Source organism: Ischnura elegans, chromosome 1 (assembly GCF_921293095.1).
Source record: "Ischnura elegans chromosome 1, ioIscEleg1.1, whole genome shotgun sequence".
Classification (NCBI taxonomy): Eukaryota; Metazoa; Arthropoda; class Insecta; order Odonata; family Coenagrionidae; genus Ischnura; species Ischnura elegans.
The window spans coordinates 1,774,794-1,791,431 of NC_060246.1; positions in this window are offsets into that span (position 1 = coordinate 1,774,794).

Sequence of the window (16,638 nt, forward strand, 5' to 3'; positions counted from 1 at the left end):
GAGGAATATGAATCTTATGTACAGAATAATGTATGGGAGCTTGTTGATAAACCAATTGGGAAAACTATTGTCAGATGTAAGTGGGTTTTTAAGATCAAACGTGATTGCCATGGAGAAATTGTAAAGTACAAAGCTAGGCTAGTAGCTGTTGGGTGTTCTCAAAAATATGGGATTGACTATAAAGAAACTTATGCTCCTGTTGTGAGATATAGTACTTTAAGGTTGTTCTTCTCATTGGCTGTAAAACTAGATCTGCAAATTCACCATGTTGATATTTCCACAGCATTTCTTAATGGAGAGTTGAAGGAAGAGCTTTACATGACTCAGCCTGAGGGTTTTTCATTGGAAGATGGTAAAGTGTGTCGGCTCAAGAGAGCTGTATATGGGTTAAAGCAAGCAAGCAAATGTTGGTATGAGAAAGTGCATGATGTTCTGTGTAACATTGGGTTTATTCAGTCAAAATATGAGCCATGCGTGTACATCTATAGGAAGGGAAATATGATTGTAATTGTAGCACTATATGTGGATGATTTCTTTATTTTCTTTAATGATGTGAAACAAGTGAGCAAGTTGAAGTTTGAATTGTCAAAGAATTTTTCTGTCAAAGATTTAGGTGATGTGTCTGAATGTTTGAGCATGAAAGTAACGAGAGTTGATGGTAGTATAAAGTTAGACCAAAGATCTTACTGTGAAAACTTATTGGCTAAGTTTGGAATGTTGGACTGTGTTAGCTGTAAGACTCCCATGGAAGCGGGATTAGTTTTGACCAAAGCTAAAGAGTGTGCCAAAGAATTTCCGTACCAAAAAGCCATAGGTGGGTTGCTATATTTGTCAGTATGTACAAGGCCTGATATAGCATTTGTAGTAAATTATCTGAGTCAATTCAATGAGTGTTATGGAAAGGAACATTGGAACGCAGTTATGAGAGTGTTTAAATATTTGAGAGGCACAATGGATTATGGTATTGTATATTCTGAGACTGAAGGTGATGTAGTAGGATATTGTGATGCTTCTTTCGCAAATGATCTTGATCAAAGAAAATCTGTGTCAGGATATGTTTTCTTGTCATCTGGTGGATCCATTAGTTGGGAAAGTAGGAAGCAAGAAATCACTGCATTGTCTAGTACTGAAGCAGAATACATCAGTATAACCCATGCCTGTAAGGAAGCTATGTTCTTGAAAGGATTTCTTTTTGAATTGTATGATAGGCCAGGTAGTGTGATTATGTACAATGATAATATGAGTGCATTGAAACTGACTGAAAATAATGGTTATCATGCTAGAACTAAGCATATTGATGTTAGGTATCATTATGTGAGGGAACTATGTCAGAATGGGAAAGTGACATTGTGTCATAAATCTACGCAAGAAATGATTGCTGATGTGTTGACAAAAGCACTTACATTTAAAAACCATGTCAATTGTATTTGTGCTATGGGTGTTTGTTAATGTGTACTGATAACAAATTGTCATGATTAAGGGATAGTGTTGTAATTGGCGCCATCATTGTGAGTATAGGTAATCGTTCCTAATTTGTTGACCTTCTTTTGTCTTTGAGTGTATTTCGGCTCTATGCCGTTCCATGCCATGTAATCTGTTCTCTGAATCAGTCATTAAAAACAGCCGAGCAAGTGTGGTGTGTTTTACTTGCAATATCACGGTAATCCTACAATTTACCCATGTGGAATCCACAATAAATCACACCCATGAGGCAGGAAAAGTGGACGGCAGTCGCCAACGCGTTGAAAGAAGAATTTGTTATTGGCTGCATGACCCCCGAAAAAGGAGCTTGAAATCCTTAAACGTGCCTGGATTAAAACACGAATTCAAAATCAACGTTCTCATGGCTAAACATGGAAGGAATAAACATGCCATCAGAGAGGTTAAAACGCTTACCTCCAATAATGACTGCAGTCACCACCACCGACTTGTTCTCCCCTTCACCTTAATTTCGATTAATTCTTGCCGTTAACAAACGTCGAAGTACCGGGAAAATATGTATGCCATCAATCTTTTCATGCTAAAACCCACGCTCACCTCGCTCCTAGCAACATGAGAGAAATAACGGCAACCGACAGCTTGACGCGCGGGAAAAGGTATACGTGTTGCCAAAAGCTAGTGATGGGGAAAAACTTTCCGTAATCGATTAATCGTATCATATGATAAAATTCATAGAGCTCTCTGATAAAATTCAAGCATAATCGATTCAGGGAAAAAGTCGGGCAGAAATAATTGATTACGCAGAGAATCGGTGAATAATCGAATACATGGCCAGCGCACGATTCTTGAGACGATTATGCACCGATTATCATGATACATCATCATATGGGGCGATTCTTTGGGCAAAATAATCGTGTGCTGAAGGTTAAGCGCTCCCGATTCTTTTGTCCATTATCGTCAACAATAACGCTGCGATTCTGCGGGTGGGTGGGTTCTCCTCACCCACAGAATCGCAGCGTCATTGTTGACGATAATGGACAAAAGAATCAGGAGCGCTTAACCTTCAGCACACGATTATTTTGCCCAAAGAATCGCCCCATAATCGTATGATGATAATCGGTGCATAATCGTCTCAAGAATCGTGCGCTGGCTTTCGATTATTCACCGATTCTCTGCGTAAGCTAGGAATATTGTTATTCTGTCCTGAATCGCTACCGTGCGCTACCGATTATTTGAGTGTGAAGCGATTCTTTTTGTGGCGTGGTAGAATAATCGTCTCGTAGGAACGCTAAAGTCCTAAAGATATCGGTGCGCACCGTCTCATTTGTATTGAGTGAAAAATAAAATGCAAAGAATCGGTTTTATTGTCGTATTTTGAGATTGTGCGGATGCTGTAATGGTGGTATTTTGAAGGTGGGTGTCATGATGCGTGTCAAATAATTTAGTTCGTTTTTGAACATGTAATATTAAGTTATTTTATCCCTGACAATCTTAGATCCGGATGATGAGTGGTAGCAATGCCTTCTTAAGCTTACGAAGGCATTAAGCTGAAGAACTTCTTAAGCTTAAGAAGGCATTGGTGGTAGTACCCCTATGAAAAAATTGTATAAAACCTGTATAAAATTGTATAAAATTTTTGTATACATTCTGTATAGAATTATATACAAGTTGTATACAGTCTCTATACAGATTGTATAAAATCTCTATACAGATTTTATACAGTCTGTATACGTTATATACAAAAATGAGTGTATACAATTTGTATAAAAATATACATTTTTATACAAATTATATACAGGCTGTATAAGAATTGTATATGGGTTGTATACAATTTTATACGGGCTGAATAAGAATTGCATACGGATTGTGTGAAAGAAGACCTACCCTATGAAAAAATTGTATAAAACCTGTATAAAATTGTATAAAATCTCTATACAGATGTTATACAGTCTGTATACAAGTTATAAACAAAAATGAGTGTACATATACAATTTGTATAAAAATATGCATTTTTACACAAATTACATACACGCTGTAATAGAATTGTACATGGGCTGTATAAGAATTAAACATGGGCAGCATAAGAATTGTACATGGGCTGTATATGGGCTGAATAAGAATTGTAAACGAACTGTATGAAAGAAGACCTAGGAATACCTCATCCAAAATAGGTGGAGTAATACTACCCATTTTCTTCCTCATTTCATCTCAGGTCATAAAGAAACACTCATAAAAATTATTCCAACAGACCATTTCCCTTACCACACTTCCTCTAGGAACCCACATGCATACAAAGGCATAGATAAAAATGGAGTGAATGCTGTCCAAAATATAACATTATAATCCTTTAAACATTGTTAAACTGAAAACTAACCAACCATTCAATACCAGATTTTTAAATGATAAATAGGGGATTCTCAAGTTAAGCAGTGGAAATTAAGAATAGCATGTAATTAATTCAAAGTAAAACATCACTTACTCATAAAAAAATAAACGTCTACAAAGTACTTCCCACACAGCACACGGACACCTTTAAGACACGTTCAGGTTAGGACTGAATTTCGTTCGATACTAGTATCTAAATAATAGGTCCAGGCAATAATTTAAATAAATTAGGCTTCAATTCCATACACGGTATTTATTGGGCTTCTTTGGTGAAATAATACAACACAAGAAACTACATAAGTCTTATGCACTTAATTTTCTTCTCCCCCTGCAACCGTGTTGTTGCTGTCACTTGGCGTGCCTTAGTGAGTTTCTGATAGCCACCTCCACATCTTTTTCAGGGACTGACATGCTCTCCTGCACTGCTACTGTAGTAATGAAGTATATAAAAATTTCATTGTAGCAAGAAATTGTCTCTTGTAGGTATCAAGCAGATTACATAAGACAGGAAACTACAGTCTTATTAGTCTCGTGTTTAACATTCTTAAGGTTTCAAAATTAGGAAACCTGTTATTTTAGGCCGTAAACATTTTAGAAACTTTTCTTTGGATTTTTCTTCTTCTTAAAAAAGAAAAGATTTTAAGTAAAAATATTAAGACATATATTTATAAATGAAAGTTATAAAATATACTAGTAATGCATATATTATAATTAACAACATTTTTCATAGAGCAATTGTTGCACGACAGATCCGAATACAACGAACACAACTAAAATGCAAGAATTTCCAAATGAATTGCTGCTACAATATTTTAAATCACCACTTTCAGTCCTGTACATCAACATCATGAAGCCACTTTTAACTAGAAATTACGTCCAAAGAATTTCAGGGAGAAAGGGTACATACCTTAATGTTTTCCGTAGGGGTGAAATTGTCTCTTCTTATCGCCAAAATACACTTCTTCTTCAATCCATGAAGATCTATAGGAAAGGTAAAAACTTGAACTTTGGGTGTTTCCTTCGCATACCGGCACCACACACGAGAAAGGCATATTTAACAAAAATGCCTCACAAACAAGTTTCTGAAGCCCACCGAATGAAATTAAAGAATAACGGAAACTTCACTATTCACAAAAACTCTAATTTTCACCAACTTAACCACAAAAATCCAAGGAATATGGTGGTACATAACATAAACCACGTAATCTCCAACGGCGATCCTGGGCGATCCTTCCGCGGGCTCTCTTTCTCGGTGGCTATGGCCCCATCCGCAAAAGAAAATAGTCCCACAACGGATATGATTTTTTTATCCAGAGTATCCAGAAACAAAATGACTACTGTGTCATATATTAAATCACGAGTTTTTAGGAAATTTGGGCGTATGTGATACAATTTTATCGCTGCATATGAATTTGCCAGTGTACTGTGTAAAACCTTCGTACCGCTTCCTACAGACGTGACAAGGGGACACTATGGAGGCTATGGGTATGGAAAATTTTCCAAGTGGCATTGAATGACTAGCGTTGATGCATCTCCGAGAATCTTGTTTAAAACGCGTTTCATGATCTTTAGAAGCAATTGAACTCTTGAATTTGGAACATTATTTTGGTCCCCTACTAAGTTGATTTTTGGACTTAAAATTTTGACGCCTCGGTTGAAAATTTTCCAAGTGGCATTGAATGGCTAACATTGATGGGTCTCCAAGAATCTTGTTTAAAACGCGTTTCATGATCTTTAGAAGCAATTGAACTCTTGAATTTGGAACATTATTTTGGTCCCCTACTAAGTTGATTTTTGGACTTCAGTTTTTGAGGCCTACTTTGAATTACTATTATACAAATTGTATACATTGTGTACAAATTGTATACATTGTATACAAATTGTATACATTCTATACAAATTGTATATGCTGTATACAGCATGTGAATTAATACAGTTTATACAATTTGTATACAATGTATACAAATTGTATACAACCTGTATAAACTGTATAGAAATTTTATACGGTTTTATACAATTTTTTCATAGGGGTAATAAAGTAGCTAAGTTTTTGTCTTGTTCTTGACAGTGATATCGTCAATAGGTTTTTCATGCCATTAGTACATGACTAGGAGATTGTTTTTCTTTACCCTCACTCAAATTTTTGTGGAAGTACTTCCACAAGTGACTCTTTACTGGTGCCATATCACTTTCGTTTCTGAGCTTACACCGAACAAAGGATTTTAGTGACTTATGGGTGAATCGGCTTCAGATGAGGTGTCTGGGCTCTTCCACTTACGAGGTGTTATACATTTATTTACGATTGATTATTAGGTAAGAGTTGCCCAATTAGCTTTATTACTTATTGGCGGTGAAAAGAAATTGTTCGTCCTTGACCAATTAGGCCCTATATTCCATATGATCATGTAGTTACTCAACGCGGCCATAATTTTTTTCGCTAATTTTTCATGATTTCTTCCTTCAACAATAGATATTTTCTCCCATCAAAAATTTAGAATTTGTTTCATTGCTTATGATTTTTTTCAAAATTTTCAATCACCAATTACGATATAAGGATAGATTGTCATGAAAAGTATATGCTCGCTCTCGTTTCTCGCAAGTGAGCACGCTTCTTGTTCCCGCCGATTATATTCAAATAATCGATTATGCAAAATAATCGGATGTTGTATGGGGCGACTGCCGTCTTCCTTACCTCATTTCCTATTCCCAGACCAGGTCAGCGATAAACCTTTTCCTTTCGCTCTCACGATTCCCCTACCTCTCAACACAGACAGGAAGCGCTCGCATGGCCACGTAAGGTAAGAGATCTTTTCTTAAGAACGTGAGCCTGCAACGCACCTGGGAAACAGCGGAAAAAACGCTGACAAGAGGGAGACGGCAGCTCGCGGGGCAGTTCGAGGCAGTAGACGGATGTAAGGAAACCAGGGCAGAATAAAGTGTGATTCTCCCCGACATGTGACTTCTCCTTTCTTTCTGCGCGACTTTCCTTATCCTTCTGCGGATGACGAGGACGACAGCGCCCGGCAACTTACAACTTGGTGTCGAGAAGTGGGATTCGTCCATCTAGCTGTAGCAGACCTGAGGACGGAATTTCGTCGCGGAATAAGGAGGTAAGATCATTATGGCGGGGCGAGTTAGTGTTGGTGGAAAAGAGGTGGAGTTGCAGCAAGTGATAGAGGACGTCCATGAGAGGCTTCGTGAGTTAGCCTGTGAAAATCAATCCCTAAAATCCCGATTGGCTGAACGTGATAGTGCCCTTAATTCCAGTTTAGGCCCCGACAGTAAGAAGTTCTCACTATTATCGTCTGTAGGAGTGTTTACGGGTGGTCAGTCCGAGAATGTATTTGCATTTTTTGAGTGTTTGGACGAGATAGCGGTAATAAGTGGCTGGGCTGATGCGGATAAGTTACGGGTTGCAAGATTGCGTGTGTCGGGTGGTGCAGCGGAATTCGTCCGCTCGAAGCAGGAGTGCCGTGACGCCGCCTCTTATGAAGACTTTAAAAAGGTGTTTATTGAAAGATATAAGCGGAAACACGACGCTCGGTTCTATCGGGAGCTTGTCTCTCAGATGAAGCGGGGCCCAATGGAGGATATAGAGGCTTTCGCTGATCGGATAAGGAATGCTAACGCGAACACTTATGAGAGAAATCAACCCCAGGAGTTTTTTGAGGCCACCCTATTTGAAGCCGAGCAGAGGGCGTTGGACGCGTTCCTGAATGGACTCTCCGGTGAGGTTGAGCGCAGATGCCGCCATGATGCGCCGAAGACCCTCGACGACGCTGTCAGAAGCGCCTTGCGGGCTGAGGCGATCGAAGCGAAGGTGGCATCTCGGGCGCCGCCAATCCCCCCGAAGATTTTTCGGGCGCCAAACGAGAGGAAATGTTTCAATTGTCTCCAGCCTGGACATTTTGCACGAGAATGCAGACTGCCGCGAAGGGATCAATGTTACGCTTGTGGCAAGGTGGGACACATCGCTCGCGAATGCCAACGTCGTGGAAGACCTGGGCCTGATTTAAACGGCCATGGCACCGGCGCGGCCGCGGGCGCCGGGTGCCCCTAAAGATAACAATCCCTGTGACGGACTGTAATGCGGCGGAGGGTGACTTAAGGGTGAAGGGCGTCATAGAGGGACGCGAGTGCGCACTTTTGATTGACACGGGGGCGCAAGTATCTTTAATATCAAGTGAAATAAGTGGCCGTTATGGGCTCTCAAGCCCGGGGTGCCACCTGAGAGGAATCACGGGAAGGACGCTTTGGACACACGGGCAAAAGGTGGTGTCCTTACGTTTGGATGATCACGTCTATCCCATGAAAGTGCAAGTTGTGGACAAGTTGGACGGAGTGGATGGCATCATGGGATTAGATTTTTTGGAAAAACATCGAGGTGTATTGGACGTGTGTAATGGGATTTTGCACTTGTGGGGGCGGCAGATTCGGTTATTAGGTCGCCGAAAGGAAGGATATGGTGACCCAAGTCTAAATTTTCCTTCAGATCAACAATCAAGGGATATAAGACGGGAGAAGATAACCTTCGGTAGGAGTAAAGAATATCCCGTGTGCCTAGGGGGAGAAATAAGGGTGCCGCCTAACTCTGGGAGGCTTTTGAGAATTACGGTGGATGGGTGCGTTGGTGCAGGGACATATTTAGTGGAGCCTGCATTGGAGACGTTGGAAAACTGTTATGTTGCGAGGGGACTGTGCACCGTTGATAAGGAGCAGTCAATCACACTGCAAGTAACCAATTTTGGCCGCGAGGAAGTAGTACTACGTAAAGGGACTACGTTAGGAATGGCTGTAAAGTTGGAGCCCTACGAAGCGGGGGTTGGAAAGACTCACGGGAAGAGGGTGAGGACGATAGCGTCGGCTAAGAGCGGGGAAATGTTCCGCGAAAAGTTGGCGCACCTGGATGTCGATGAGAGGGAGATCATCCTTCCACTATTAAAAGAATTCGAGGATCTGTTCACGGAGAAGGATATACTACCTGTTACCGCCCTGACGTCTCACCGAATCAACACAGGCAGCGCCCCTCCTATCTACAGAAGACCTTATCGAGTACCACATCGATTGAAGCCCGTTGTGGAGTCATTCGTCGACGAGCAACTCAAAGCGGGTATAATTGTCCATAGTGACAGCCCTTGGGCATCCCCAATTGTGATCGTGCCAAAAAAATCGGCTGATGGAAACCCGGCGTACCGGTTTTGTGTGGATTTCCGGGCTTTGAATGCGGTCACTGTCCCTGATGTGTACCCCATTCCCAACGTCGTCGAATCTTTGGACTATCTGGGAAAATCGCGATTTTTTTCAACGCTGGATTTGACGAGTGGTTACCATCAAATACCGATGCATAAAGATGATCAAGAAAAGACCGCTTTTAATGTCGACAGCGGGCATTATCACTACACTAGGATGCCGTTCGGATTGCGGAATGCACCTGCCACATTCCAAAGGATGATGGACGGCCTCCTACGGGGCTTGAAGCCGGTACAATGCCTCGTGTATTTGGACGACGTGATCATCTTTGGTGCAACGATAGAGGAGCATGCCGTACGGCTGCGTGCCGTACTCGACAGATTAAAGAACGCTGGGCTCACGCTTAAGTTTGAGAAATGTAAGTTTGCGGAGGAAAAGGTGAACTATTTAGGTCACGTGATTTCAAAGCATGGAGTGCAACCTGACCCGGGAAAAGTATCAGCCGTGCAGGAATTTCCCACCCCTGCCAACGTGAAGGAACTTCAGTCATTTTTAGGACTTGCGAATTACTATCGTCGCTTTGTGGTGGGTTACGCAGAAATAGCGAGGCCGTTGACGAAATTATTACGAAAAGGTGCAGTGTTCGACTGGGATAAAGATTGCGCGGGGGCCTTTGAGAAACTAAAGGATTCCCTGGTTAATAGCCCCGTATTATCATATCCAGATTTCGACAAACCATTTATTATTTCCACCGATGCATCTAACTTCGCAATAGGGGCAGTGCTTTCACAGGAGATCGGCGGGGAAGAACATCCAATCGCATATGCATCAAGACAGCTGAATTCCGCTGAAATAAATTATTCAGTGACCGAAAAGGAACTGTGCAGTGTTGTGTTTGCCGTGGCGCAATACCGATGCTACGTGTATGGACGAAAATTTAAGATAGTTAGTGACCATGCAGCCCTCAAGTGGCTATTTGGCCTGCGTGACCCAAGTAGCCGCTTGATGCGATGGACTCTTAAACTTTCCGAATATGACTACGAGGTAGTGCATAAGCCCGGGGTATTGCACAAGAACGCCGATGGACTTAGCCGGAAGGTGAGGCGATTTAAATGTACGCCGAGTGTCGACATAGCAAGTGCGCAAAGGAATGACGTAGAGTGCGAGGAATGGGCAGGCAAGGCAGGATTTGAGGTTGTGGACGGAATCCTTTTTAAAATCGGCCCGCGGGGAAGAGTGATAGCTGTCCCTGAGAGCATAAGGACTGACATTTTGCGTCAGTGCCATGATTACGCCCTCGCGGGACACCTGGGGGTTAGATCGACTAAAGCCCGCGTAGGGGCGCGCTATTGGTGGCCGCACCTGGGAAGAGATTGCGAGGCATATGTGAAAAACTGTGTGTCGTGTCAGAGGAGAAGTCCGTATGGGAAGTCTAAGGCCCCGTTACAAGCCCTTCCGGCCACCGATAGACCCTTTGATTTTATCGCTCTTGATATAGTTGGCCCGTTACCTCGGACTGAGAAGGGAAACAAGTTCATTCTTTCCATTTTGGATCACTTTTCTAGGTATCTGGTAATGGTTCCCTTGCCAAATCAGACAGCAGAGGTGGTTTCCGTTGCACTTGTGAAGGAGTGGATTTTAAGATTCGGTGTCCCTGACAAGGTTCTAACCGACCAGGGGAGTAATTTCATGTCGGACTTATTTAGGGGTGTATGTGAGTTGCTAGGAGTGACCAAATTGCGTACATCCCCTTACAGACCCGAGTGCAACGGACGGATAGAGAGGGTGCACCGCACGATAGCACAGATTCTATCCCATTATGTGAATGTTAAAAACAACAGTTGGGATGAAATCCTATGCTATGCTTTGACAGCATATAATAGCTCAGTACACAGCTCCACGGCCTTCAGCCCTCATGAAATAATATTTGGTTATGAAATGAACTCGCCGTTCGAGTGTGTGAAGAGACCTCTGAGAGATGCGTGTAATGCTCAAGTGGAACAGTTACGGGATAGACTTCAAGTGATGTGGCGAAAGTGTGCTAGAAACAATGAGCGTGCACGAAAACAGCAATTCAAGGGGGCGGGATCCAAGGGAAAGGACCGGACGTATTCAGTGGGAGACTTAGTCTATTTAAGCGACCCTTGTGTGAAGACAGGTGTGGGAAAGAAGTTCCACCGACCGTGGAAGGGGCCGTACAGCGTTGTTAAGGTTCTTCCTCCCGTAAATTTAATGCTGCAACTCCCTCATAGGACGTTAGTTGTGCATAAAAATAGAGTAAAGCCCCATCCCCGCCATCTTGGTCTTCCTTCTCCCGCAGTTGCAGGCGCTGCCAGTGAGAGGCGACGAGGGAGGCCGAAAAAGCAGACGGTGATTCCCGTCTTTGAGGGAGCTGAGAAGGGATCTCCTTCTTGGAATTTCTCTTCGCCTTCCGGGAATTTCATCGGAGCTGAGGACGAAGGAGAGGATTGTAGGAGATCTCCTTCCTTAACGGAAGGGCTAGACAGCTCGTCGCCTTGCCTTAGCGGAGAGCGTCCCCTGCAAGATACGCCCATCTGCGAGGAGAGGGAGAGTGGAGAGGAGGCTGCCGACCTTGCTGATAACGAGCAAGGCCGTGCCGCTGTTGGGAGTGAAGAAGACGCTTGGAGCACGCCCCTTCCTCAGAGGTCCCCTTATCTTCTCCGCTCGAGGGCACGTTCATCCCATCCCCCATCTCACTCCCCACCCGGACCGCCACCCCCTCCCGATACCCCCCCTTCCCCCCGGTACTTCCTGCGCAAGAGGAATCCCCCTCCGTCATGATGGGGAAAGGAGCAGCTATACAGTGTAAAGTTTTGGTGATGTGTGTTTTGTTTATATTTGTGGATTCTGTAGATGGGCAAGATGTGATTCCAATAGGGAGTGGAGTGGTGTTTGAGCGGGCGCAAGACGTGGTGATAACTGATAAAACGTGGGCGTTGGTTATCAATTTTGATTTGGGAGAGGTACAGAAGGAGTATGTTAAATTAGTTGACGCGTTTGCAGAATTGAGAAAAAAAGCCGAATTAACTCGAGGGGTATCCATGGGAAGGGGATACAAAATTGCTCTAAATAGGATGGAAGTGGAGTATTCAAGGGTGAAAGAGGAATTAGAGACCCTAGTGGATTTGGTGAAAAAAAAGAGAGTAAGAAGAGGCTGGATTGATGCAGGAGGATCCCTTCTAAAAATGGTTCTCGGAACAGCTGACGCAGAGGATTTGAGACAGCTAAATGGGAGAATTGAGAAGCTTGAGAGGGAGGGGGGAGATGCTCATGCAGCTATAGGTGCTCAATTGTTGGTTCTGAAAGGAATGGAAGGACGAGTGGCAAATAACACGCGCTTCTTAAGGAGTTTGGTTGACGAGTATATTGATTACAGGAACAAGTCGCAATTGAGGTTTAATCAGTCGGAGGCCAACTATAGGGAACTACGGGAGATGGTGATGACCGAAGATGCTCTTAGGCAGGTGGGTCACGCCTTAGTCAATGCTAGGATTGACTTGACCGGGCTGAGAATTGCATTGGAGAGTAGTGTTTATAATAGACTTAGTAGCATCTTAATCACACCAAATAAATATTTAGAGTGTCTCAGACGAATCAGAGATAGTTTACGGCCCCCATTGAGAATGTTGTCCGCATGTGAGCATGAGACGCTATATGTATATTATGAGATCGCACGGGTGACGGTCGTAGTGGTGGGTGAGACGTTGAGGGTTATAATAAAGATTCCGGTGGTTGGAGACGGCGGTATTCTGGAGTTGTATCGAGTCCACACTTTCCCTATTAAATACCCAGGATTAGACGTCTACGGTCAGTGGAGAGTGGGGGAATATCTGCTTATCTCGAAAGACAGAGCTTATTTTGCTATCGCGGGGGTGGATGAGCTCCAAAAATGTCGAGAAGGACCTGTATATACATGCCCGGGTGATTTCGTTCTTTTGAGTGGATCGGGGGTAAGCTGTGAGTATGATTTATTCATGGATAGGGGGACTAAAATGTGTATCCGGGAAGAAATGCGCCTGGTAATGCCTTTCTTCCGCAAGGTTGAACGGGGCTGGGTGTTTACTGCTCCTTCTACACTCTCCGCCACCTTTTTGTGTCATGAGGGAGTAGGAGAAGCCAGGCCCAGGTTGCTGAAATTGGAGGGAAGTGGTTTACTGGCTAACGTGAGCCATTGTGATATAACGGGTGAGAATTTCAAAATCATAGCAGCCTGGCAGGGGAGATCTGAAGTGTCGCAAAGCCTGATCGAGTTTGTTTCCCCTCAAATTGAAATGTTTGGGAAGGAAAGGGAAACCTTGATAAAAATGGATATGAACAGCTTGAGCTTGCTCAAGAGGGAGATTGACACGGAAGTCGCGAAGGGGTCACTGACTGTTGGCTTGAGCGAATTGATAGAGCGAGTGCAAAGGAAGTCATCAACGGGAAATATCTATCACATCTCGATCCCTGTTGGCCTAGGGGTACTTTTAATAGTAGTTTTGGGGATACTATATAGTAAACTTACTTGCATTAAGGGAAAATGCCATGGGTTGGGCGAGAAATCCACTCGTACGAGGACTATCGATGCTAGGAACGTACGCGTAGTGGTTAATGAGGAGAGAGATGATGGGGCAAGCGATGGTGAAGATAATATTGCTTAGATACTGATAATAATGGGTAGGTGCTCTCCGAGGTAGGAGAGGTTTGCATTGTAGTCAATAATTTTTTGTTAGATTTATATGGGTAGTAGTGCTAATGAATTGAATCCTTTTAAGGTCGAGCTAGGGTAACCATCGATCACGGTAGAAAATAATGTGGTTATAGTTCTTAGTGTAATTGTGTTCTCTGTTTTGTGTGTGATTTTGAAAGTGTAATAGTTGTTGTAAAATATTGGTTAGGACTAGAAATGGTGCGATGTGTCCGTGATAACGGAAGGGGACGAAATTGCTTGTGTTGGTTTCATTTGTTTTTCTTTCCTTCGATTGCTCGTGATGTGGTTTTCGTTGTTATGTTTAAGAACGTTATTCTGACCTGATTGTGTGATTGTGTTTAAAAAATTTCCAGATCTGTAAATTTTTTAAATTTTTGGGGGAGAGTGAATGTATGGGGCGACTGCCGTCTTCCTTACCTCATTTCCTATTCCCAGACCAGGTCAGCGATAAACCTTTTCCTTTCGCTCTCACGATTCCCCTACCTCTCAACACAGACAGGAAGCGCTCGCATGGCCACGTAAGGTAAGAGATCTTTTCTTAAGAACGTGAGCCTGCAACGCACCTGGGAAACAGCGGAAAAAACGCTGACAAGAGGGAGACGGCAGCTCGCGGGGCAGTTCGAGGCAGTAGACGGATGTAAGGAAACCAGGGCAGAATAAAGTGTGATTCTCCCCGACATGTGACTTCTCCTTTCTTTCTGCGCGACTTTCCTTATCCTTCTGCGGATGACGAGGACGACAGCGCCCGGCAACTTACAATGTCCATAATCGATTCAATAATCGCAATAATCGAAAGAAAATAATCGATTATTACGTATAATCGATTATTTTTGCCCATCTCTACCAAAAGCTAAATTTAAAAAATACATTGCCGCTGGAAACAGGGGTCGCGTATATGTCCGGTAGAAGGGTTCCGTATGTTGGCAAATCTTACGGTGGGTAGCACACGCGCAGCAAGGGAGAAGCAGTTCAAATACATGAGGGCGAGGGGATACCCAAATGCTGCAGCAGCTCTGTGGCAGGGCAGTTAAGACATTCGGCAAGAGAGATTCAGTGGAGTTATTAAGTTGGCCTGGCCTTTGAGCCTACTGTCCAGCTCAGTGCCAGTAGAGCTCATGTGCAGCAAGGGAGAAGCAGTTCAAATCCATGAGGGAGAGGGGATACCCAATGCTGCCGCAGCTCTGTGGCAAGGCAGTAAAGACATGCGGCAAGAGAGACGCAGTGGTGTCATAAATTCGGCCTGGCCTGAGCCTATTGTCCAGTTCAGTATCAGTGGGGCACATATGCAACAAGGGAGAAGCAGTTCAAATTCAATGGACTTGCAAGGGAGAATGGCATCAGAGTTTCAGTTGAGTGCTCTTTTTCTTGTTGAGGACAGGGCAGTGCAGTGCAGTGACAAGGTTGTTTCAAGGCAGTTTGAGCGCATTCAGTGGAGTTTCAGACCAGAATCAGCTCTGTTTCAAAGGAGAAATTTTTACTTGAGTAAGTTCTTTTCAGGGCATCACATGAAATTAGTTTAGTCGCCAATTAACAAGCTATTCAGATCAGAGAGGGTATCACAAACTTGTTTTGTTGTTTAAGAATGTCCTCCACAGGTTTAAACCAGCCTCTGACATATAGAGGATATCGCTCACGCATGCACTTGCATCAATTACTCCTTCAAATGAACGGTAAGAAATTTCAGGATATCTGCGTAAAAACCACTTATTCTCGGGAGTATTGCCCTTAAAAGGATTTCCGCGATTATTTTGCTCGAATTCTTTGACATTATCACTTATCAATTGTTTTGCTTGGAATTATTTGAAATTATTAGTTTGACTATATCCAATTATTGGCACCCATGCCAAGTACTGGTTGCACTCATTTCTATGAGCCAAAATATAAAATACGCATTTATACTAGCAGTACAATGCATTTGGCGTACAAAATAAATATATAGCTGTAGTTGATGAAATTTCCAATACTTGGCACCCAATGCCAATCACTGGAAATTAACAATATTTACATACCAGTGATTGGCACCCCATAAAAATCAATTTTAATTTCGATAACAGGCTCTAAGTAAAAAACAACCTCATTGAGGTATTACTATCATTACAAATATCTAAGTTTCATACTATTCAATGGGTTGATATTAATAAAAAACGCATCCAGATGAAGTTATATTCTTAAAATTCCGCTAAGGAAATCTCCAATTTCTCCAAAGAAAATGCAGCACTTGGTTATATGGTCCGCAGTCACTTCTCAAATGGTGTAAGGTGGATGGAACTGCTGATATATATTAAGTAAAACTCCTTTGCTTCTAAATACAGAAACATCAAAAATGCAATGCATCTCTGTCTCTTAATATCACACAGTTAATTACAGAGTGCCAACAACTGGGGGGGTGCCAACAATAGGGCATTCTACCCTACTTGTACAATGTACATGCTCATATACCAACTGGCTTGCGTGATACCTTCTGGTAAATTAGCAATTATTTTACAAATTCCACGAAATAGACGTGTTTTTTTAGTGTTCTAAAAGTGTTTCAACTGTAACATGGCTTGCACCAGAGAGGGGCGTTTTCAAAGATAGTTAAAAATAGAAACCTAGATGTATAGATTAATAAACCTTTTTTTCTAAAATCATATAGATGTTTGGCTTTGTTTACGTTTTACGTCTAGAAGGATCAGTTTCCTTGTTTTCGGTCTCTGAGTAGCATTATGCCAAATATTACTAAAATGTGGACCCATCTGTGCGGAAACAAGAAAAGGCAAAGTGGTGAGACAAGGGTGTGCAATTTCCCCAATAATTTTTAGAGCTCACATCGAGTAAGGTATCAATGGAATCAAAGAGAATGCTTTGGGTGTCAATATCCACGGAGGAAAAATTAGCATGTTGCGATTTGCTGACGACATAGCACTCATAGC